This window comes from Dendropsophus ebraccatus, chromosome 12, assembly GCF_027789765.1.
Source record: "Dendropsophus ebraccatus isolate aDenEbr1 chromosome 12, aDenEbr1.pat, whole genome shotgun sequence".
NCBI classification, from domain to species: domain Eukaryota; kingdom Metazoa; phylum Chordata; class Amphibia; order Anura; family Hylidae; genus Dendropsophus; species Dendropsophus ebraccatus.
The window spans coordinates 51344840-51369165 of NC_091465.1; the positions used below are offsets into that span (position 1 = coordinate 51344840).

Sequence of the window (24326 nt, forward strand, 5' to 3'; positions counted from 1 at the left end):
CACTAAGGACAGGGCATGCTGGGATTTATAGGGGAGTGATTGGGTGCAACTACCAATTAGGAGCGCACTGCCCCTTTAAATCTGAGACAGCCGGCGCGCGCGCGCCCTAGGAGGCGGGGACGCGCGCGCCGGCCGGCACAGCGGGAGACAGGAGCGTGGAGAGGTGAGGCGCCCCCCGGGGCCGAGGTGACAGCAGCGCCGGGTCCCCGACTATGGACACCGGCTGCTGCATAGGGCAGGTAGCGGTCGCGGCGGCGGCCCGGAACGCGGGACGCCGCCGCGGCCGTAACAGTACCCCCCCCCTTTGGCCTCCCCCTCTTTCTTGCCTGCAAATGGCACAGGAAGCCACAAAGTCTTTGACATCTTGGGATAGGCTGGGCCACCAGTAGTGGCGAGAGATCCGTTGGCCGGTCTTACGGACTCCCGGGTGCCCGGCCTCCAACGAGGAATGTCCCCAGTTCAAAATACCTCTTCGAAGCGCAGGGTGAACGTGAGTCTTTCCGGGGGGTACTCTCTGAAGAGTGGAGGTGACGACTGGTACTAGGCGATCAGGCGGTATAACGTGGCAAGGGACCTTCTGTAAGTTCTTCCGGTGGTGAGAGGACACGACCTTAGTCTTAGGTACGGGGAGAGGGTACACCTCGGCAGAGAAGGCATCCGCCGAGTCTTGGTCTTCTGCCGGTAGGCCGGATAGAGGCTTGGCCGGGACAGGAAATGACAAAATACACTTGGTCTGAGGTGACTTGAGACACTGGTGGGAACAGTCCTGACCCCAACTGAGAATCTCCCCGGTTCTCCAGTCCAGCTGAGGGGCATGTTCTTGTAGCCACGGGAGTCCCAGGAGGACCGCGGGGGAAGAATGGGGCAGAACGTAGAAGGATATCTCTTCTTGATGTGAAGGACCCACCTGGAGGACTAAAGATGCGGTCTGGTAGTACACACGGTCGGTAAGAATTTCGCCCGTGACCGAGGAGATAGTCAGGGGCCTGGCTAGTCGGGTCACGGGTAGCCGCCATCTTTGGACCAATGTTGCCGCAATAAAACTGCCTGCTGAGCCAGAATCGAGGAAGGCAGTAGTCTGATGATTTTGTCCTGAGGGAGTCCGGATGGAAACAGGCATAGACAGACTTGGAATGGTGGCATTCGCACCTAGGGACACCTGTCCCACCGGACCTAGGTGCGAGCATTTTCCGGATGTTTGGGGACGTAGGGGACATCCCAGCCGGAAGTGATCGGAACCACCGCAATAGAGACAGAGATTCTGCTCCAGGCGCCGGATTCTTTCATCAGGCGTCAGGTGAGCCCGTTCCACCTGCATAGGAATCTCAGGAGAGGGTTGGGACATCGAAAGGTCAGGATTCTGGAAAACTGGCGCCAGCTGGGGATGGCGACGGGAACGGGTTAGTAAATGTTCATGCCGAACCTCCTCCTCCCTCTCCGAAAAACGAGTATCAACTCGGGTGGCCAGTAGAATGAGTTCGTTCAGGGAGGTAGGCAGGTCTCGGGCAGCGAGCACGTCTCTCACACGACTAGACAGGCCCTTCTTGAAGGTGGCCAATAGGGCGGCCTCGTTCCAGTCCAATTCGGCTGCCAGGGTGCGGAACTGGATGGCGTAGTCACCAACAGAGGAGCTGCCTTGAGAGAGATTGAGGAGAGCAGTCTCGGCTGAAGAAGCACGGGCAGGTTCCTCAAAGACGGAGCGAAACTCAAATAGGAAGGCCCGGAGATTGGCAGCAACTGGATCATCACGGTCCCACAGTGGCGTGGCCCAGGCCAGGGCTCTACCCTCTAATAGGCTGATGATGAAAGCCACTTTAGAGCGCTCGGTGGAAAACTGACTACTCAAAAGTTCAATGTGCATGGTGCACTGAGTCAAGAATCCTCTGCACAACTTAGAGTCCCCAGAGTACTTGCTTGGGAGGGCCAGTCGGAGTGAAGAAGAAGCGTCAGGAGGTGGTGTGCGCTGGGCAGTAGTCTGCTGCTGTAAGGCGGCAGTGAGTTGCTGGATCTGCTGTGACTGTTTCTGGATTTGTTGAGCCTGTTGCGCGACCACTCTGGCGACGTCACGGAGATCTGGCACCTCGCCGGGATCCATGGTTGGAGCCTACTGTAACGCCTGGAGTAGTGGATCCACTGGACCGGCACCAGCGATGGCACTAACCTCACCAGGGAGCGGAGTCTAAGGGGCCGCTGGTTTTCACCAGAGCCCGCCGCAAGGCGGGATGGACTTGCTGCGGCAGGCGACCCCCAGGTCGCTACCCCTGGCTTGGTTGCTGGTGACGGCAGGCGAGGCGTGGCAGGAGCAGTAGGCAGGAGATGGCACTGGCAAAGGTCAGCAGGTGAGAGCGCACGTGACAGGCTGAACGCAGGAACAGATGGAGTGACAGGGAAACAGGAACCAGGAACAGGGACTAGGGACCGGGTAACGGATAGGACTCAGGAACAGGGACTGGGACCAGGTAACAGATAGGACTCAGGAACAACAGGGGGCTGGGCCAAACGCTATGGGAAGCATGTAGAGGCTCCAACACTAAGGACAGGGCATGCTGGGATTTATAGGGGAGTGATTGGGTGCAACTACCAATTAGGAGCGCACTGCCCCTTTAAATCTGAGACAGCCGGCGCGCGCGCGCCCTAGGAGGCGGGGACGCGCGCGCCGGCCGGCACAGCGGGAGACAGGAGCGTGGAGAGGTGAGGCGCCCCCCGGGGCCGAGGTGACAGCAGCGCCGGGTCCCCGACTATGGACACCGGCTGCTGCATAGGGCAGGTAGCGGTCGCGGCGGCGGCCCGGAACGCGGGACGCCGCCGCGGCCGTAACACTTGTAGTATCTGTAATACCATATTGACCAGCTATGTAAAGTTCTGCAGTGTAAGTTGGTGCTATAAAAAAAAAAAAAGGAATTACTATTGCCGTGAGCCAGGGTAGCTATGCAGTGTTGTGGCTGCTGCATGGGTGTAGGGTCACTTGGGCACTTGTCACAGTGGCCAGGAGTGGTTTTGGAACCCACCCCTGGACAAATGGGCACTGCGCTTGAGGTTTGGATAACTTAAGTATGAAAAGGTGCAGGTGCAAAAGAATAGATCAACAGAGTCCAATGACTTAACCAGGATAACTTTGTTTACTGATAAGAACTTCAGTGCAGTACATGTTCGGTACACTTTTGTAACTGCAGGTTCAGGCAGGAGGTATTAGTAAGAGTTATAACAACAGGGTAGAGTAGAGGAATGTCTTGATGGCCTTGTCCAATGTAGCAGTGTACTCTGCCGAGACAGGATAGTTGAGAACAGAAGGAAAAGAAGATACTCGTGTAAAGATTTGCTAATCTGACCGCCTTTTGCCCTATACTGCGCTGGGTTGTGCAGACTTTCCAGAAGAGCCGTACATTGCAGTAGGATACGTCAGCTTCCTTAACGCTATTTGTCCTACTGGGGTCACTACCTAACTCCAGGTTACTGCCCTGCGTCTTGTAGAAGGTATCCCTATCGTGGACAAGGTTTTTGTTAGAGGATGTCACTCCCTCCTAAGGTTTCTAGTGCTGCAGGCTAGCGATAGAAAGTTGCCTAAAATAAATCTCTCTCTTGCTCTGTGGTTTCTCTTTCCCTCCACTGACTCAACGAGAAGACCCTCCCACCAGGAACCAGCTCCTTTTTATATGGGTAACTTAGCTAGTGTGTGATTGGTGGGGCTGTGGGTGGGCGAGAAAGAAAAGATAAAATAATCAGAAAAGTGAGGGAACAGCCTGCACCTTTCACAGGAGAAAACATAACATATGACATAAAACATTTAACCCTTAGACCTTTAGCTGTGCTTAGTACAGTACACACATAATAAATACAACAGTGACACCTAGTGGGGAAAACACACATTACAATCTCCTTTATCCCCTTTTGTGTGAACCTGACAGAGTTACTTTACAAAACTTAGTGGCACACTGTGGATTTTGTGGCCTTTTAAAGTCATAAAATCCTATTTTTAATAGAGTGTTTAAAGGTAACTGCACTTTGAAGTATTTATCTTGTGTCAAGAAAACACATTTTCAATTATCCTATCAGGCAGGGGAATAGTACGGAGACATTTTTGCGCAAATAAAACAAGTCTTATCTGAACCAAAGGTCACGATAACCTCAACTAAGTTTAGCCACACGACAACAGTAGCAGCAGCAGAACAAGTATCAGTATACTGCATTCACTTTACTGTCTCTGGTGCTCTGATACACTTCCTTGGTCCCCTGCTTTTTGAACCATTAGTTTCTCAACTATAGAAAAATCCACACTGTTTGGCTTCCTTCAAGCTGGATATCTGCTGGCAGATGTCAATTGAGAGTCAATGAGGAAAAATTAAACACGGTACTCACATGACTATTTTTACTGTTGCATTTTTTCAGGGCAGTTTGGCATGTTTCAGTGTATTTTCAGTTTTATGAAATCGCAGCAGAGCCTGTGTTTGGTGTTTTTTTTTCCAAATAAAAATTCACAGTTTTTCCAAATAGGCTTCTATAAGCCTGAGAAAAAAATGGCATGTCTATATGCATACTGGCGTTTTTCTAGCGTTGCCCCACTCCCTCAAGTTTTCAATAGAAAACATGATATAGAATCACTGAAATGCTGAAACGTAGGGGATAAAACGATAGGGATAAAAACACCTATAGTAATTTATACTAAAGACTTAAATGAGAAGAAAAAACTGGCAGAAAAAACACCAAAAAAACAGGAAAAATGGGCTCTTTATTTGTGTGGTTTTTGTGGCTTTTTTTTAGCCCCATAAAAGAGATTATTATGTAGGTGTTCTAATTCCTGGCATTTTATCCCCTGCAATTTTCTTCATTAATGTGATACTTTCATCATGTAAATCATCTATTGATGAATTGGAAAAAGAAGAGCAGAAAAAACACAAGAGCAAAAAAATATATACATATATAAATTTTTTTCTGATGTCCCCCCCCCCGAGAGGGAGACTTAAGCCCCGCCTACCTAATGGGTGGAAAGGGGGTGTGACAAGGTGGGAGGAGGTGTGGCCTTTTCTATGCCTCATTTATCATGACATGTGATGCAGCTGTGATAGCAGTGCTATAATGTGCCAATCACTAGCACAGATCAATATCCACGGGAAAAAGAGTCTCAATGAATTCAGAGATTTTAAAATCTGTGAGAAATTGATACAGACAGTATAGTAGAAAATTACAGAACATGCTTTCACTATGCAATGGTGTCACTAAAATACCCATTTAATAATGAACAAATTTAGCATCTTTTTTTTTGTTAAAAAAAAGACATTAAATAAAACTATAAGGGTATGTTTTCAAACAGCATTTTTACTCGGTATTTTGCAACCAAAACCAGGAGTGGATTGAAAACACATGTTCACACACTGTTGAAATTTAGTGGGTGGAAGTCATTGTACGCGTTATTTCAAAACAACGGCCATTGTGTGAACATAGCCTTTCTGTATTTTCAATCCACTCCTGGTTTTGGTGGAAAAATACTGACCAAATACTGAGCAAAAATACTGTGCTGGAACATAGTCTAAAAAAGTGTGAGAGAGGTTATCTTCCGGTAAGTTTTTCTTTGTAGCTTCTGTATTTTTCAGGCTTCCCGCGATTTGCACTGATTTATAACTTGTTTTGTGAAAGCGTCACATGCCTTATCACCCATTTATCAAATGTAAAGCAATCTGCTTCCATGTGCATATAGATAATAATTATAAGCAGTCCACAGCTTGCTGATTGACCCTGACTCACCTCTATTTATAACAGGGAACTGAGTTGTTTGACTTACTGTACAGATCATGGACTTTTCTCCTGTACCTATGTCATGGGGTGGGTGTGCCTCATACTAACACGTCAAGTTGTATACTGAACACCCAACCAGACTGGCTCTAATGGAAGCTGACTGATCATCTGTGCAGTTGAAAGAAGGAAAACCTAGTGAGAGCAGCACAAGGTATGTCTGAGCCTACACAGCAAATCCTTGTGCTAAACCATTATATGTGTGTTGTTGTTTACATTATATTATTAGTATACCATTATGTATAGTTTTTATGAATTAGCAGTATTTTGACCCTACTCCATTCATGAGGTCAGCCATGCTTCTAAACCATCACTTAGACAGAGCTCACGCTTTCATTCTGTTCTTGATTTTTTTTGTGTTAATCCACTGTAAAAAGCTTATGCTTTTTATTCACTGTGATGTTCAGCTGCATTTTTTTTTATCATCTTACACCATTTTTTTATTTATTTATTTTTTTGTGGGGGGGGGGGGTTGCTCAAAAGTGTCATGAGCAAGATGTATGCTGGGAGTCTATAGCCAAGTAGCAAACTATCTACTTACGAAGCAATATGGCTAGTGATTTGGGGGTCAGTGGAGTTTTATCAGTACTCTAGGTACATAGGGGGAGACTTACGTAGACTTAATGGCCTGATTTTGAACAGACGTCAGCTAGTGGCTAGTATAAAAGGTACTGACTTCCTACAAGCGCACCTCTCTTAGATGAGAGTGACACACCACTGAAATCCAGCTTAGTTTTGTCCAGCTATGAGATTTCTGCTATAATTTATTCATTTTCCATTGTACATTATGGTACATTAGTCAGGTTGTGGGCAGTCCTACATTAAACCCCACCCACTTTAAAAAACTGTTGTGTCTTTTTTCGAGACGGGCTTGAGGTGATGCAACACAATGAAAATCAAATAAAAAATTTATTTAGTTAGTAGAAAAGTTTTATTACTAGAGATGAGCGAACCTGGAGCATGCTCAAGTCTATCTGAACCCGATCGTTTGGCATTTGATTAGCGGTGGCTGCTGAAGTTGGATAAAGCCATAAGGCTATGTGGAAAACATGGATATAGTCATTGGCTGTATCCATGTTTTCCAGACAACCTTAGAGCTTTATCCAAGTTCAACAGCCCCCGCTAATCAAATGCCGAACGTTCGGGTTCAGATGGACTCAAGCATGCTCGAGGTTCGCTCATCTCTATTTATTACTCTATATTTTGACTGCTTCGGAATCCAATATGCCGCTAAACCTTTTACTTTCACTAAGTGGTATTTGACTGAATTCTTTAAAGAAACCTTAGGGGCCCTAAAGATATGGTGATGATATTTAAGAGGAAAGCTGTAAAATGTTGCTCCCTTTACTATGCTGACGTTCTACGTTTTAGTATACTATACTATTGCTGCCAATATTTGGTAGACTCAAATTACTTTTAGTTTGGCTTATGTTCTTGTTTATCACTGATTTCAGGGTTAGGCCTTTCTCTTATGTTCTTCCCTATCTCTTGTGATCATGGGCCTTGTGAGGATACATGCCATATGTTACATTTTGTACACGTCAGAGGTCTTTTGCTTTAAATAAAACCTGTGGCCTCTTCTGACATGCCTGTTTTAGGAAATTCTTGCATTCCCCATATTATAACAATTGTGGAAGATTTTATTTATAGTTCTATGCTGTGTCTTTAACCTGTTTTCTTTACTAGAAATATACAAGTAAATAGCTAACTAGGTATTCAGGCATGTCAGGCTATGTAGGGAAATACCATCAACTGGAAATTCACAGTTACTTATTTCTTATTACTAGTAATAAGAGAAACAGCACAGTGCTATAATGCTATACTTACCTTACCACTCTGGGCAGCACTGGGCGCCATGTCCTCCACTCTCAGCTGCTTTAGGTGTTGTTCCATCACAAGGGTCACCAGCTTCACTGTCAGTAGGGATAGATAACCATTTACAGAGCAGGAACACCAGGCCAAACATGTTTGGCCTCAATGCCCTATGATTTTACAGCCCAGGTTTTAAAAAGTAGACATTTTCCCATGGCAGATAGCTGTGATTGTTTCTTTATAGAACCTCAGTAGCATTTGTGACCTGATATTGCAAACTTGTCTCTGTGATTTCTGTTTAACCTCTTGTCGGCCAGCTTCACACTGGCAAATTTTTTTTGTTCCAAAAATGCAGCATGGTGAGGGTTTGGTGTTTTGTTCTGCAAACTATGGCATTTCTCTCCCATAGAGTTCAATAACATTTGTTCTGTTTGTCTCAAAAACGCCAAAGGCAAAAAAAAATCCATTCACATCTAGAATCACAAAAGGCCACATAAAACACCAAGGTGATCTTTGGCAGTTTTTCTGGCACAAAAAAGCTGTGTCTGGGGGCACCTGTCTGCTGATTTTGCATTGTTGAGACATCTTGGCTATTTGACCCTTGGAGTGTGCCCCAAATACTGCCTGCTGATTCTGCAGATATGTGACCTACTGGCTTTATGACCCTTGGATTGTACCTGGTTATCCTCTTCTTGTTGATCTTACCCTAGAATGAAGGGGGTTCTGTATTAGACACCCCCTTCATTCTAAGGTTTGGAGGGGCCTTTCTGGCTACCCTTTCTGCACGCAACTGCAGCACAGCCCTATTACCTTGTATGCAGAAATAATGCAGTTCACTGCGCAGCAACTATTTGTTCCCTGTATCAAGGGTCCCAGATGTCCTATCAGTAGATTAGTAATAGATGTCATTGCTGGATTATATAATGTCACTTGTTCAGGTGAGCACACTAAACCAACGGTCTGATTTAAACAATTACACATTAAGTAAATGAAGACATATTCAACAATGAATAATAAAGCATTTTTCAATGATGAAACTAATCATATTAAAAATTGTGAATGGTTTATTACTTCATGTGTTCTAGAAGTCTGTGTTCACATGCTCAGTTTTTTAAAATTATTAAATACAATTCCAGCAACAAATACATATATTTATATATATATATATATATATATATATATATACATACAACTAAAATATACAGTATATGCAACATATATATATATATATATATATATATATATATATATATATATGCAAAAAAGGGGTCCGTGGAGCCTCAGTTACGAGTCTCAAAACACGGGAATAGCCAGATATCCCTCTCTCAGGAGAGGCTTCCTTCTCTGGAGAGAGGGATATCTGGCTATTCCCGTGTTTTGAGACTCGTAACTGAGGCTCCACGGACCCCTTTTTTGCATATTTAAATTTTGTATGGGACAATCAATGGAGACTCGTAAATGAGTACTCCATTGGAATTTTTCGCTGTTCTCCCTGAGTTCAGTGATTGTTGTGTTTTGTTGGTCTATTTATCATTGCCCCAGTAGCCAGAATCCTGCTCCACACTGATGAGGGGCAAATACCCCGAAACTGCAGTCTGTGGATGGATGCCTAGCCTTGGTAACCCTTGTCTTATATCGTTATACTCACCACAGAGTTAGACTTTGACTTACAGGGGCCACCCTGGTGTTTCCCTATTTAGGTCCCAAAGCTCGCAACAGAGTGAGGACCTGAGGGACTACGTATCAGGGTGGTTTGGTGCTCTCCCCACTAGGAGGCACCCCTTGGCAATGGGCTTCCTTCTCTGGAGAGAGGGATATCTGGCTATTCCCGTGTTTTGAGACTCGTAACTGAGGCTCCACGGACCTCTATTTTGCATATTTAAATTTTGTATGGGACAATCAATGGAGACTCGTAAATGAGTACTCCATTGGAATTTTTCGCTGTTCTCCCTGAGTTCAGTGATTGTTGTGTTTTGTTGGTCTATTTATCATTGCCCCAGTAGCCAGAATCCTGCTCCACACTGATGAGGGGCAAATACCCCGAAACTGCAGTCTGTGGATGGATGCCTAGCCTTGGTAACCCTTGTCTTATGTCGTTATACTCGCCACAGAGTTAGACTTTGACTTACAGGGGCCACCCTGGTGTTTCCCTATTTAGGTCCCAAAGCTCGCAACAGAGTGAGGACCTGAGGGACTACGTATCAGGGTGGTTTGGTGCTCTCCCCACTAGGAGGCACCCCTTGGCAATGGGCTTCCTTCTCTGGAGAGAGGGATATCTGGCTATTCCCGTGTTTTGAGACTCGTAACTGAGGCTCCACGGACCCCTTTTTTGCATATTTAAATTTTGTATGGGACAAACAATGGAGACTCGTAAATGAGTACTCCATTGAAATTTTTCGCTGTTCTCCCTGAGTTCAGTGATTGTTGTGTTTTGTTGGTCTATTTATCATTGCCCCAGTAGCCAGAATCCTGCTCCACACTGACGAGGGGCAAATACCCCGAAACTGCAGTCTGTGGATGGATGCCTAGCCTTGGTAACCCTTGTCTTATGTCGTTATACTCGCCACAGAGTTAGACTTTGACTTACAGGGGCCACCCTGGTGTTTCCCTATTTAGGTCCCAAAGCTCGCAACAGAGTGAGGACCTGAGGGACTACGTATCAGGGTGGTTTGGTGCTCTCTCCACTAGGAGGCACCCCTTGGCAATGGGCTTCCTTCTCTGGAGAGACGGATATCTGGCTATTCCCGTGTTTTGAGACTCGTAACTGAGGCTTCACGGACCCCTTTTTTACATATTTAAATTTTGTATGGGACAATCAATGGAGACTCGTAAATGAGTACTCCATTGGAATTTTTCGCTGTTCTCCCTGAGTTCAGTGATTGTTGTGTTTTGTTGGTCTATATATATATATATATATATATATATATATATATATATATATATGCAACTAAAAACCTAAACATGTGAACACAGCCTCAGCAATATCACTTGTTAATGATCACTTATTGGGGACTGCATGTAATCCATACCTCTTAAATGCAATACCCAGAGCACACAGATTCTTTCCAGACATTAACAGTTTTAGGCCTGGCCTAACACACATCTTTAGGCATGAGCTGAGGCTTTGCCCCATTAACAGCTTTCAGAGGAATTCCCTACAGCAGCTACATGGACCACAGGAACCTTTAGTTTGAAGGGGACTGACTGACCTAGGGTTCCAGGCTCTGTGACCTCTTTGACCTGTGGTCATTGTATAGGGAGTAAGGATGGGTGCTGTAACCAATAACTAACCTCCAGCTATAAAATATACATATGTTATACTTTTGTCCAACCAAAAACATGTGTGTGTAGTGGGAAACCTCCTAAGGAAAAAAAGGTTTTAAAAATGAATAAAATAAATGTCAAAATGCTGTAAAAATAACTCAGATTTTTTTATGTTCTATTTTTATTATTTTCAACATGTTCACATTTTCCTTACAGGGACAATCCTTTTTTGTACAGGGAGGAAGGGGGCATAACCACAATGATCTGGCAGCTTCCATTTAGAAAGACATTGGGGGACATTTATTAAGTCTGGCGTTTTTTTACGCCGGACTTAAAAATGTCTCCGCATCTCCAGCGCTACGAGGATTTATGTAGAGGCGGACTGCCTCTACATAAATCCCGTGCGCTCGGCCGAAAACCTACGCCAGCTGAGGACTGGAGTAGGTTTTCGGCGTATCTTTTGGCGGAACGGATGGTGATTTACGCGGACTCTGAGTCCGCGCCCTCCGTTCCGCCCCCTTCACACCCCCTCCCCGCCCCCCGGCGTACTCGGCGGAAAGTGCCGATTTGCGAATAAAATAATGCACAAATCGGCACTTTCCGCCGAAAATCATCCGTACGCCGGATGATACATGTCCCCCATTGTCTATTTGAGATAAATGAAGCCATATTTTCAGTTTGTTTGCCAGCCTTATATCCAGGGATTATATAAATTCAATACATAAAAATTTCTTTATTTTGTAACAAAAACTATCACTTCTGTTTTCTCTGTTTGCTTTTAGTAATTCAATAGGAGAAGTTTATTAGGGAAAACTATTCAGTTAAAAGGAGGCTCTAGTATCCTCTGAAGCCGACTCTAGCCTGGATACAAGATGAGATAAGGTTGGGCATGAAGGCATTCAGGTTCTATATGCCATCCCATGTACCCTGTACACCAATAGAATGCCAAAGTCTCATCATATATATTTGTTTGGCGATAAATCTACCAACCAGGAAGGTCAGGGAAGTGTTGGAACTGGTGCAGACATTCCTGGGAAACCCTTACTGTGTGTGGGTGAGCATTAACCATCAAAGGTAACACATATGGCTGCAGGATGTCCTGCACATATCGCAGAGCTGTTAGTGTCCTTCCTATCACTATTATGGATGACTGTCAAATGCAATGGCTCCCCAGATCATCACACCAGTAGTTGGGGCAGTGTGTCACTCCACCACAAGAGCAGAATTGGAGGGCTTACTACAAGGCCTTCATGCCCCAACCCAACCTGTTTACTGTGTGCCTTATAGTAATTAATGCTCCCAACACATGACAGCTTGGACAGAATGGGCTAGATACACGGTAATTCACCAAAACAACCATCCTGCTTCTCTAAGTCCAATGATGCACCACCTCTTAGAGTCTATACACTGGGCAAAATGTCTTCAAGTCCGTCTTAAAGACGATCTCTTACCAAGTGGCACAGCAAGACCCTGTGTCTAATCAGCCCACACCTGTAATTACCTGATTCATAACTGTATGCTACATTTCTGACATTTCCACCTGAGTACATTATTTTATTTGTCAGTGAGTGGGCTTCTAGAGGCTTACAGTGTGGCCTAGTTATAGGAAGCAAGTCCACAACAAATCAGCATCCATATCTGCATCAAAATCTACATACATAACATGGATTACATTGAAAAAGCTGCCCTGGTCTAAGCAAGTATCCCATTAGTGGATTATAATAGGTCCGTTTCGGGCGGTAGCCCGGGGCCCTAAGCTTCCGGGGGGGCCCATGGCCACCCAAAAAGAATTATACTGTTAGTGGTATATTGTTCCCTGGCTACAATTCTGCCAGGATTTACAAAAAACACTGCTTTTTTACTGCAGTTTTGCTCAAATTAGGGCATCATGACATTATCTATACTGTACCATGAACACCATGCTAGTGCTGCCATGTTTAGTGTGGGATGGGGGGCCCAGGCTTGGTTATCAGCCCAGGGCCTATGGTAAAGTGAATCCGACCCTGAAGTAACCTGCTGATAATGATGGATAATGAAGGAAGGGTGGCAGAGGGATTTACATTCTGGAAGCAGCACTCTAGACATAGTAAAACCTCAAGATTTTCTATAGGGCTTAGCTGCCCAGAACTTCATGGATGGTAAGAGATACATCGTAGACAGACATGTTTAGCTTGCATACACACATTCCATACTTTCTCCTGTGTATAACACTATGTAATTCCTGTTCTCACCTGTGTTCCTCCTCAGTCGTTCTGCTTTTAGAGATGAAATTCCCCTAGCAAGAGGTATTGGACAGCAGATTGCAGAGAAGTGAGGCACCTACTAGCAGTGGCTAAGACTATAGCTGTATTTCTGCTGGAATGACTAAAATTTGGTCTCTGGATCTATAAGTATGTTATAAATCACTTAAGCTGTCAAATAGAGGGGACTTTAAAACAATTTAACAGCAATGGTTTCCAATTTTCATCTTTTAAAATAGATCCATTAGGAACTAAAGCCTTTGACCCCCAGAAGACCAGACCTTTAGTTAGGTTTCCTATCAAAATAGCAGAAGCAGTTGCCTAGCTATCCATGACTTCCCTAAACACATTAGAACAATATATACTGTCTAAACCGCCATGTATAGATCTCCATATTGCTATGTAGTTTATTAGGGTATGCGTGGTCTTATATTGCAAATACTTTTTATGTTCACTTTTATTAGTAAATCAAATGATTTGAGTATTTGTGCTTATGTATACATACAAACGTGAGCAGTGTTATATTTAGATATACAAATGCTTTGTGTTTTGTTGTGGAACACCAGTCATACAATAAACATGACTGTTCTCGCTTATGTTCTGATTACTAGATAGTATAATGATGGGTGGAGACAACTAAGTGCGTATTAGCAGCTGTAATCGGTTTATACAATGACTATTTGTGACTAAATACATAGAAATGTTAGTTGTGTTTTAGCTATAACTGCTTTGATGAGTGTGTGCTCAGCCAACGTGAGCCTAGAGAATATATATATATATATATATATATATATATATATACAGCCACAGCTACTATGAGGGAAATGAGCTTACATTTAATAAAGTAGGAGAGGCTTGATAGCATAGGGATCCCACATTGTACTGTAGATTTCAGGCTGAAGCAGCAGGCTTACCTGGATGCAGTTTATTTTTCTGTTTTGCCTTACTAAATTATAGCAGCCAAACTTTATTTTTTACTCAGGTTATTGTGTGATGTCTATTGTTTTGCTCTTTTGGCTGTATGTTTTCCTTTTTTTGTTTCATTTGTATTATATATTATATGTAAAAAAAAATTATACAAAAATTTTTATTCCATTACAGTTTTTTTCTAGGTTTACTAAAAATTATGTTGTACATTTTATGTACAAGTTAGGCCTTGTCCACGCAGCCATGAGCAGCACATCATTGAGTCCATGTACTTAGGTAAAGTCCATGGAGGCCAGACCGCAAGACAGACAGACTGAAGTGCCAATCCTACTTTTTTTGTGGAGTGGATCGGTGGCTAAACGTGAATACATTTTCAAACCTGATGTGTGGACAGCCCCATAGACATTAAAGCGAACCAATCATTGTAGGAAAAGAGGCCAGTTAGAAGCAATCATCTTGCAGAGCAGGCTGAGAGGCAGAGAGCCTAGATTAGTCATGGCCTAGATGACTAGTTACCCGCTCCCTGTCTATCTCATAGGCTTAGGTCTCTATTACACCAATTCTGACCAATTTATCTGACAGCTTTTTAAGCCAAAGCCAGGAATGGATTAGAAAAAAAGAGATCCCAGTCTTTTCTTTATGACCTGTTCTCTGTTTATAGTCTGTTCCTGGCTTTGGCTTAAAAAATCTGTCAGATAAATTGGTGAGATATCTGTTGGTGTAATAAGTCAGGGCCGCTTTAACCAGAGGGCACATGGTGCAGGTGCATCGGGCCCACTGGTTAAAGGGGCCCCCCGAGCAGGCCGGCCTTTGCTATGTGCCACCAGTGCGGTCGCACAGGGCTCCGGCCACCAGCCTGTCAGGGGTGAGCGCCATGGATGGGTAATCTACTTACCCCTCCATGGCGCCCCCTGCAGGGCCCCCCTATCTGCCGCTGCCCCCGCCCGCTGCTGCGGCGCTTCATCAGCAGCGATACTGACAGAGAGAGAGCCATTGGCTCCCTCCCTGTCAGTCACTCTTGTGGCCGCACTTCCTGCGGTCACAAGAGGCCGCACTCTCCCTCTAGCGCCCGACGTCACTGGAGCATCTATGGGGGAGCACAGGGGAGCTATATACTAATGGGGAGCACAGGGGAGCTATATACTATTGGGGAGCACAGGGGAGCTATATACTATTGGGGAGCACAGGGGAGCTATATACTATGGGGGAGCACAGGGGAGCTATATACTATTGGGGAGCACAGGGGAGCTATATACTATTGGGGAGCACAGGGAGCTATATACTATTGGGGAGCACAGGGTCTTTATATTATTGGGGATCACAGGGGGCTATATACTATTGGGGAGCACAGGGGTCTATATACTATGGGGGAGAGCACAGGGGGGCTTTATACTATTGGGGAGAGCACAGGGGGGCTATATACTATTGGGGGGAGAGCACAGGGGGGCTATATACTATTGTGGGAGAGCACAGGGGGGCTATATACTATTGTGGGAGAGCACAGGGGGGCTATATACTATTGTGGGAGAGCTTAGGGGGGCTATATACTATTGGGGGAGAGCACAGGGGGGCTATATACTATTGGGGGAGAGCACAGAGGGGCTATATACTACTGGGGAGAGGGCACAGGGGGGCTATATACTAATGGGGGAGCGCACAGGAGGGCTGTATATAACAGGAGGAGCACATGAATGTCTATATACTACAGGGACACCTTAAAACTATGGAGGCACAGAGGGGTGTAACTATGTAGGGGTACAGAGGGGTGTAACTACTGTATAGGGGTACAAGGGACCTAACTACTGTATGTGTTGGAGCCTAAAATATTTGTCTGGCACATTCTGGAGAGAAGTTTCACAGCCAGGAGAAGACTTCAAGGTGGCCCAGGCTGGATGGAGAGAAAAAGAAAAGGTGACAGACTCTGATTGGAGAAGACGCCCCCGGTGAGTCACTGGATGTAACTGCACTCTGTTATAGGGTTGTAGTGTTAGGGGTCATGATGTGGCGGTATTATGTAATGGTATCATTGGTGATATCTTTCTGTTTTGTTTAGCGCAGTTTTTATGTAATATGTAATCACTGTATGGTGTTAATAGTGTTATAAGGTAACTACTGTATGTATTTGGGCTCTTGATACAGTGTGGGGGCAAATTCAGTACATTATACAATGTGCCGAAAGGGAAGGGGGGGCCCACTCTTGAGGGCTGTGCACTGGGCCCACCATTGTATTAAAACGGCCCTGTAATAAGGTCCTTAGTTTCAGCAGCTAAAGTTTCTACAGAAGACACAGAACACATGGAAAGGATGCATTTTAGCACGTCTACGGGCGCTGCTAGTAGCCTTACCCGGAAAGTGAGAGATTGATTGGTTAAATTAAACTTTGTGCAAACTGCTAGGGTGTTTTCCACACATATTCCGACAAGTGCTGCACATTGAAATACATGTCAAACTATGTGTATTATGTGTTCTCTTTATTTTAATGGGAATTCATCAAACTGTGGGTTGCAGCACATATTGTTTTCGTTGTGGGTTACACATACCTGTAAGTAGATTACTTGTCACTTATTTTGCAAATATTCTTTACAGAAAACACGGGGAGTATCATTAGCACAATTTTTTTTTACTGCTAACCCACTTTTCACATAGTACACAAACAATTCCAGTCCATGTGCAAAAATGATCAATATTGATAAATATCGTGAAAGTTTTGTGGGGGCTTAAAAAAAGGCTAACAAACCACACCAAAAAATTGCACATGATAAATCTTTTAAAAAAAGGAGCTAATATAAACCATGCCCATTCCAGTGTATGCAGTGGGAAATGGGGAGAACGGACACTCAGAAGACAGATTCAAAACACATTTACATTTATTTCTGGACATACATTTTAGGGTTGCCACTCCAATTGAATACAGCCTTAGGCTATGTTCACACAACGTTTTTTCAGCTCCATTTGAAATGACGTCCGTTATTTTGAGTCTAAAATAACGGACGTCATTTAGCTGTCTGGCCTCCCCTTAGTGCAATTACTGCTGTTTGCACATTATTTTAGTTCGGAATTACTAATTGCCCTTTGGGTGCGGCTTAATTGAAAAGTCCATTGAATTTAATAGCAGCTAATTTAACGGGGCAAGAACGGTGACAAAAGAAAAACTGTGTGTGAACAACTAATTAAAAATGTTTGCAAAGTATGTCTGAAAATAATGATCATGTTCATTGTTTTGCCATCTGCGGTAAAAACGTCAGTTATTCAGTGCATCTATTTTTGACGTTGTGTGAACATAGCCAAACTATGGTAAAAAATTTAACAATAGAGAGTGACATATGTGGCAGATTTTAAGGCATATACTTTGAATTTTAATTGGAATCTGCATCTAGGAGAATACCCAAATGGAATACCCCTTTAATTGTCTACCTGCGTTATAGGACCCTAGCTAAACTGGGACGTGTCCGTTGTCATGGTTGTTGACTGGTTCAAACAAAACAGACTGTGAATGCAGCTATGGATTACAATACAAGCTGTAACTCAGGATACAACATAAGTAATGCAATGTATTTTTAGAGCTACACAGTTTTGCATGCAGAAGCAATCTATAAATAACTGTAAACCAGCGTTTAAAGGTGGACATAACCTTTAAAGTTTGATAACAATTGTCAACATGACATATTAAGTATTATAAATATGGATGAAACAGCTAAAATGGAAAGGGACTTAGATGTAATAGTAAATAACATGCTGAATTGTAGCAATAAGTGTCAGGCAGCTGCTACCAAAGCAGATAAAACCATGAGATGCTAATTTTAAATAGTACTAGCACTAGCCAAATATTTACTGTACTTTTTGGTCAAATGTGTGATTTTCATTAGTATCCACTGAATGCAAACATATTTTTACGTGTCAAAGGGATTGCATATGTTTGCATACCTTTTCAACATATACATTGTCAGCCACATGAGTGGCTGCTGGGCATCCAGTCTGCCACGGAAGCATGCTAAGTTGGCTGGGCCAAGTAATGCTGCAGCCCAGCAGCCTATTAAGAATGTTCGAGCGCCGGGCCAATAACAGGTGGTCCCATGGTCTGAAGTGACATCTGAAGGAAGGTTTAAACTGGCAGCTATGTCTCATGCAGTCTTCCTGCATCAGTAGTTTACTCCTGCTTTACGTCTGTGTTCCTGACCTTACCTGCTATCTAACTACATTCACAGATCCTGACTTTGTACTGCGCTTCCATTTTTGCTTGTTTATTTTTTTTGTCTTTGGCTGATTTGGTTTTACACCTGGTGTGTTTCTTTGGTTTCTCAGGTTTTGTGTGGCTTATCTGTAACCGACTGGTATTTGACCTGGGCTATTCTACCTCTGCACCTAATCAGCGTAGGGAACGTTGCCCAGTTGCAGTCTGCTGCCCAGGGCAGATCATCCAAGCAGGCAGGGACAATAGGTTTTATTCAGTACAGGGTTCATTGTTCCTGTATGGACACGACAAACATGTTTTTGGCATTAAACAACAACAACAAAAAAAAAACTCCTTTTTTCGCATCAGTATTTGCAGGCCAAATCCAGAAGTGGAACCTGCAGAAAATGTATAAGGGTACTATTAGACAGGCCGATAAGGGCCCGATAACAACTGTAAACGAGCACCAATCTGCTAGATCGCCGCTCGTTTACTGGGCCTATTAAACAGCCCGATAATCTTTTAACAGGGGCTGCATGGGGGATAGTTACCAATGTCCTTGCAGCCCTTGCTTAGATGGTATACATTACCCATCCACGCTCCAGGGCTGCTGCTGCGGTCCGCTTCTCCCCGGGTCCCGCTCGCTCTAGCTTCAGAGCGGTCTGTCAGCTGACAGGCCACTCAGCCAATCACAGGCCGCGGCGGTCCCAGACTGTCATTGGCTGAGTGGCCTGTCAGCTCAGGTTACAGTTAAGAGTATATCCACAATGGCACAAAACATGCTGTTTTTTGTTGATTTTCTACATTCGAAAGTGTGGTATCTGTTCCCAAATCTCGTTCCTATCGATCTCAATGTGAATGGGGGAAACACACTGAAAAGTAGTGGCATATCACTAGCGTTGAAGCTTGCATTGAATCAGTGGGAGGTTCAGGACTCCCCTCCCACACTGCCTATGGCACAGACACACAGAAATGCTTTACATTGGCACATCTTATGAATATACCCTATGTTGACACAACAGTATTTTTGTCAGTGTTTTACATCAGTATTTGTAAGCCATAGTCAAGAATAATAATAAAGTTCACACTGCATTTTTGCTGTCCATTTAAGTTACCATCTAAATGATTACTTTTACATACACAAAAACATGGTCAACCACATACGCAAAAAAAAAAAAAATGGATCTGATCTGATCCAATTTTTTTAAATAATAGAAGTCAATGGAAAAATGGATCCAATCCGATGCACACAGTTGCATCCATTTTTACATCTGTTTTTTTTTCTATTAAACTGATATGCAGTGTGACCCTACCCTAATATGTATTAATGGATCTGTTGTGTTCAGATATATTTTATAACATAAACTATGCTCCAAAATGAAGGTATGAAAACATATTTATTACGCAATGTAGAATAATGAAATCGGGTCAACACTTGTACTCTAATATTTCTTACTGGGAAAGATCTATAGAGTCACATTAAGGCATGTGAAGATGAGCTGTCTAGATCAAACAACTCCTTGACTTTTGGATATGGGATGGACCCTTGCTTCCCCTTAAAACAACACTTACAACAATTAACACAGACTATAAAATTTAAGGCACAAAACTCACTTTTTGGTGCTAAGATGGCCACAGCTTTATTTTAAATCACAGGACTAAAACAATCGCAGGAGTCATGTAAAGTGCTAGGTCACTGGGATTCACAGGTACTGTGAGATCCCCAACTGTCTGAAATAAAGCACCCAACCAGACAGCAATAAACTGGGTGGCACATTTTGGCTTGTCATTCTAGCATTGCCAGTCTACTTTAAGGGCACCACAGACCCTACTGAAGCTCCACACTCCTGTACTTAACCACCCTGCCTGCCCCTGGATGATGTTACTATTATAACATCCTTGAGGCTGGCCACTTCCAAGGCTCAGCCTGTTCACCACGATGAAGTTTAACATCCTTTATAAGTTAAAATGAGTCCACCATTACCTGCCTGCAACATCCACCTGACTCCTAAACCAAAGCTGTGACTGTTATATATATATATATATACACACACACACACACACACACACACATTTTTTACACATCTTTTGCACACTCAATGCCATGAATGTATAACTACATAGAACTACAAGTCCAGGCAAAACTATGAAAATTTTGCAAAACAAAGCTAAACCTTGATTCATAAACAGTCATCCTCCAGCACTCAGGAGAGGAAAGAACCCCTGTGGAGGAAACCTCTAGGGATCCATGGCTGAACGATTGCTCTTCCCTTGGGCTTAGAGGGTTATTGCCAAACTGTAACTAATCAAATAAAAATGCAATCGATATTGTCTTTGCATAGCTGGTACCATACAAAAACAAATACTATTTTCAAAAATACATACATTATCACACTTGCAAAAAGAGATTCATTTATAAAGATTAAAAAAAGAGAGGGTGGTAGGGAAATATTTTTTTCTAGCTCTGTTGTGAGAGAGGAAAGGAGAGACAACACAGGAAGTTATATCTATTTCTAAACCCCACCCTCCTCATAGCAATACACTAGGTATATACTCCTTCCCCTTAAAGCAGAACCACATGTGCTTAAGTGTATAGCATTATACAGACAAGACTTCAGGGGCTATAGGTCATGTCCCTCTTTGCGTAGGGTTTCGGAGGAGTCTTTATCTCTGCTTAGTAAATTTATCCCTGAATAAGTACTTCTTAATCGCAATGTGTTTGTTCATTGAACATCTGGCTTACGAATAAAAAGATGCAGCGTTTATAGCTGAAGTAGTGTGTAAGGCCGCGTCTCATTTACACATCTATTAATAGTAATTCCAGATTCTGAATGACTTAAAAATAGAAAGTGTGATAGTAGGATGCCATATAACGAGAAGATAAAAGCTACACTTTGCCCTTCTTTTTACCATGTGCATTACTTTATATAACTGCCGTATCAACACTTAACCTCTTTGGTCTGGCAGGTATATTGCTATGTTCAACAAAACGTAGAAGGAGACACATGTCAGCTCACCCTCGCGCTATAATGTCCATAGTGCAGCTCAGGTATACCGTAGACAAAAGCCCGTGGAGTGGTAGATATTGCGAGCTGTAACTTATATAAATCCAAAGTGAGAAGATGTCCACAGCTTCTTAAAAGCTTTGAAAATCTTTATTTGGCATCCAACATCGATAAAACACACAGTTTAAAAAACATGTTGACGCGTTGCAGAGATACACTCCTTAATCATGGCATCAAGGTATAATGGTTACAACAAACATTTAAAAGCAAGATGTGACGCCCTGTTTAAGGACACAATCGGTCCTTTTAAAAGGCAACGATCGGCACAATGTTGGCTGATCCTTGTTTCCCAGTCGGCCGTCACTGTGTAATAGGAGCCGTGGCAGTAGACTGCTGCCATCAACATCCTCCCCCTCCCCCCGTGCTCTTACCTGCTCACTGTCTGTACCTGTAATAGCATCAGCAGCAAGCAGGGAACAAGGAGCAAGCGAACGCTGATCTGACATCGGCCCATGTAATAGAGCCTTAAGGCTGTGTTTTTTCAACCAAAACCAGGAGTGGAACTGACAGGGGAAAGATTTGCACAGTTTCTGTGTTTTCAACCCACTCCTGGTTTTAGTTAAAATACTGTGTGTGAACATAACAAAACGCTGCAAATAAGGCCTCATTCACACATTCAGTAATTTTTCTGGACCACAAAACAGAGCATCCCAACCTGTTTCTTATTACTGCATTGTAGTGCAGTTTTTATGAAATTTGTGCGAGATTTATCAAACTGGTGTAAAGTAGAACTGGCTCAGTTGCCCCTAGCAACCAATCAGATTCCACCTTTCATTCCTCACAGACTCTTTGAAAATGAAAGCTGGAATCTGATTGGTTGCTAGGGGCAATTCTACTTTACACCATGATTGATAAATATGTGTTTAAGCAATGTGCTAATTATCCCATACAGTGCATCAGGACCGTATGTTACCCCTCAATGTACAGCCACCTGCATGGAGACCACCCTCTGCAGCAGCTGACCCTCTCCCCAGTACTTAAAAGCTTCTTACAGGGGTTCAGTCTAAGAAATATTTTGGAGAAAAAAAAAGAAATAGCTGTCCATTCAGGTCAACTGCAATAATCCTATTCCTGATTATTCATACAATATTCATTATAAATTGAAGGACACTGTAAAGTGCTGATACAGTTATCTAGAAATAAGCTTTTATTGATGACTGGTTATCCAGATGAGTGAAATAGCGTGGGAGCCAGTGACTGGCGGAGCTGTTACCTAACATTAGATATTGTAATGATGACCCAGCACTGATAGAAACACGTTTTAGAGAAGCAGTAACAAACTGCGGATAAACTAAGGCTGGGCTCACACTCATAAACTAAGGCTGTATACATTCAAAAGAAAAAAAAACGCATAGTAAAAGTAGGTGCTGTTGTATGCCATACTGCATAAACTGTTTTCCGTTGACTTACATTATTAGGCTATGTTGTCACAATGTAAGAGACCGGCCGTTCCATGACCCGGCCGGGTCACGGAACGGCCAGTATTTGAATAGATCATCCCGGCCGGTACTGCAGTACAAGCCGGATGATCTTTATGGCCACAGAGTTCTGATGTGGGCGCATCCGTGCACGCCCGCATCTGAACTCTCCACTGCACGCTATGGAGCAAGCAGCCGGAGCAGCTCGCTCCACAGTGTGCACTTATACTCAGGTAGATGTAACCACACTGCAATGTCATCTGCTGTAATGGTTCTGCAGTACACTGAAGCGTAATCCCTGTGTTCTATATTTTTTTGTATGTTAATGTATGTATAATTCATTGTGTACCAGAGAGATGGGCCAATTCAGAGAAGGGTCACCATCTCACACTCTCACATACATGTATATGATGAGTGTGGACTTTAGGCAGAGGGTGCCAGCTGAAGATGACAGCCGCCACTCACCTGCAGCTGCAGAGACTCAAAGTCTATCAATCATTCAATCTATCATTTGTAGGAATGTTCTTTGTTGCCCATAGTAACCAATCACAGCTCAGCTTTCACAGTGATCTTGAATATAAGATGAGCTGTGATTGGCTCCTCTGAGCAAAACAATTGTCTGTAATTACGGATCCACAATTACGGACAAATTTAGGGCCCATTTATTTCTGTTGGGCTATTCACACTGTCTGTAGTTTTACGGATTTGCAATCCATTCTGCAAAGAAATAGGACATGTCCTTGTGCAAACTGTAATTGTGGAACAAATAGCCAATAGAAATCTTCAGGATCTGCATTCATGGCATATTGGTCACCTTAATTTAAACGATCACCTAATTTTTGTGGATCCACACAAAATACATATTGTGGATGCAGTACGGACAAAATTTTTGCATATTGCAGACATAATATGCAATCTTGACAAATTACTGAACATGTGAGGAAACCCTAACGCTGCATTTACAGAGCGATAATTCGTCCAATCGATCATTTAACGATTTTGAAGCAACAATTTGGTTTTTATAACGATTGGCGTTTAGACGAATAAATCGTTAGAAAATTTGTTAGAAAAATTGTTATTGCCATCGTTTTTTAAGATCGCTTAAGCCCATCTTTTACATAGGGTGAATCTTTGAAAGACTGTTTACACGAAGGGATCTGCGAATTTTTAGCGAACGACGAACGATGATTTGAGAACATGTTGAAAGATCAAAATGAACGATTTCTCGCTCGTCGCTTGATCGGTTGCTGTGTTTACACGGAACAATTATCGCTCAAATGCGAAAATTCGAACGATAATCGTTCAGTGTAAACGCAGCATTATACTGCTTGATAAATCTCCCCCCAAAACATCAATAAAATAATTAAAAAAGAATCCCCCATATTAAAAGACTGAATTACGGAGTAGGTATCCCTACGCCTTGCAAAAATGTTTACACGGTGACTGCTATAAACAAGACAAAAAGATTTCTAATTTTTAGTAGTAGTGAAACACAACAGAAATGACTGTAATCCCTGTATTCACACTGACTGAAAGAATAAGGTAGCGTTTTACGGACATAAAAATAAAATATTTTATAATTAAACAGGTCCTGCAAGAAAACTCCTTTATATGGCTCTGTCAATTGAAATTTAGGCTATGT

General features: G+C 43.2%; 1 protein-coding gene across 2 annotated transcripts in view; it reads left to right on the top strand.

Moving 5' to 3' along the window:
- Positions 1 to 5854: 5854 nt before the first annotated feature.
- The window catches only part of TMEM150B (transmembrane protein 150B), a 35667-nt gene continuing 17195 nt past the window's right edge, over positions 5855 to 24326 (top strand). The window contains exon 1 of one of the 2 annotated variants that reach the window (XM_069947629.1): positions 5855 to 5941. The gene's annotated coding sequence lies outside the window, so the exon portion shown is untranslated. Of the gene's footprint in view, positions 5942 to 22239; positions 22316 to 24326 lie in introns of those variants that run through there. The other variant, XM_069947632.1, reaches the window with a different exon arrangement.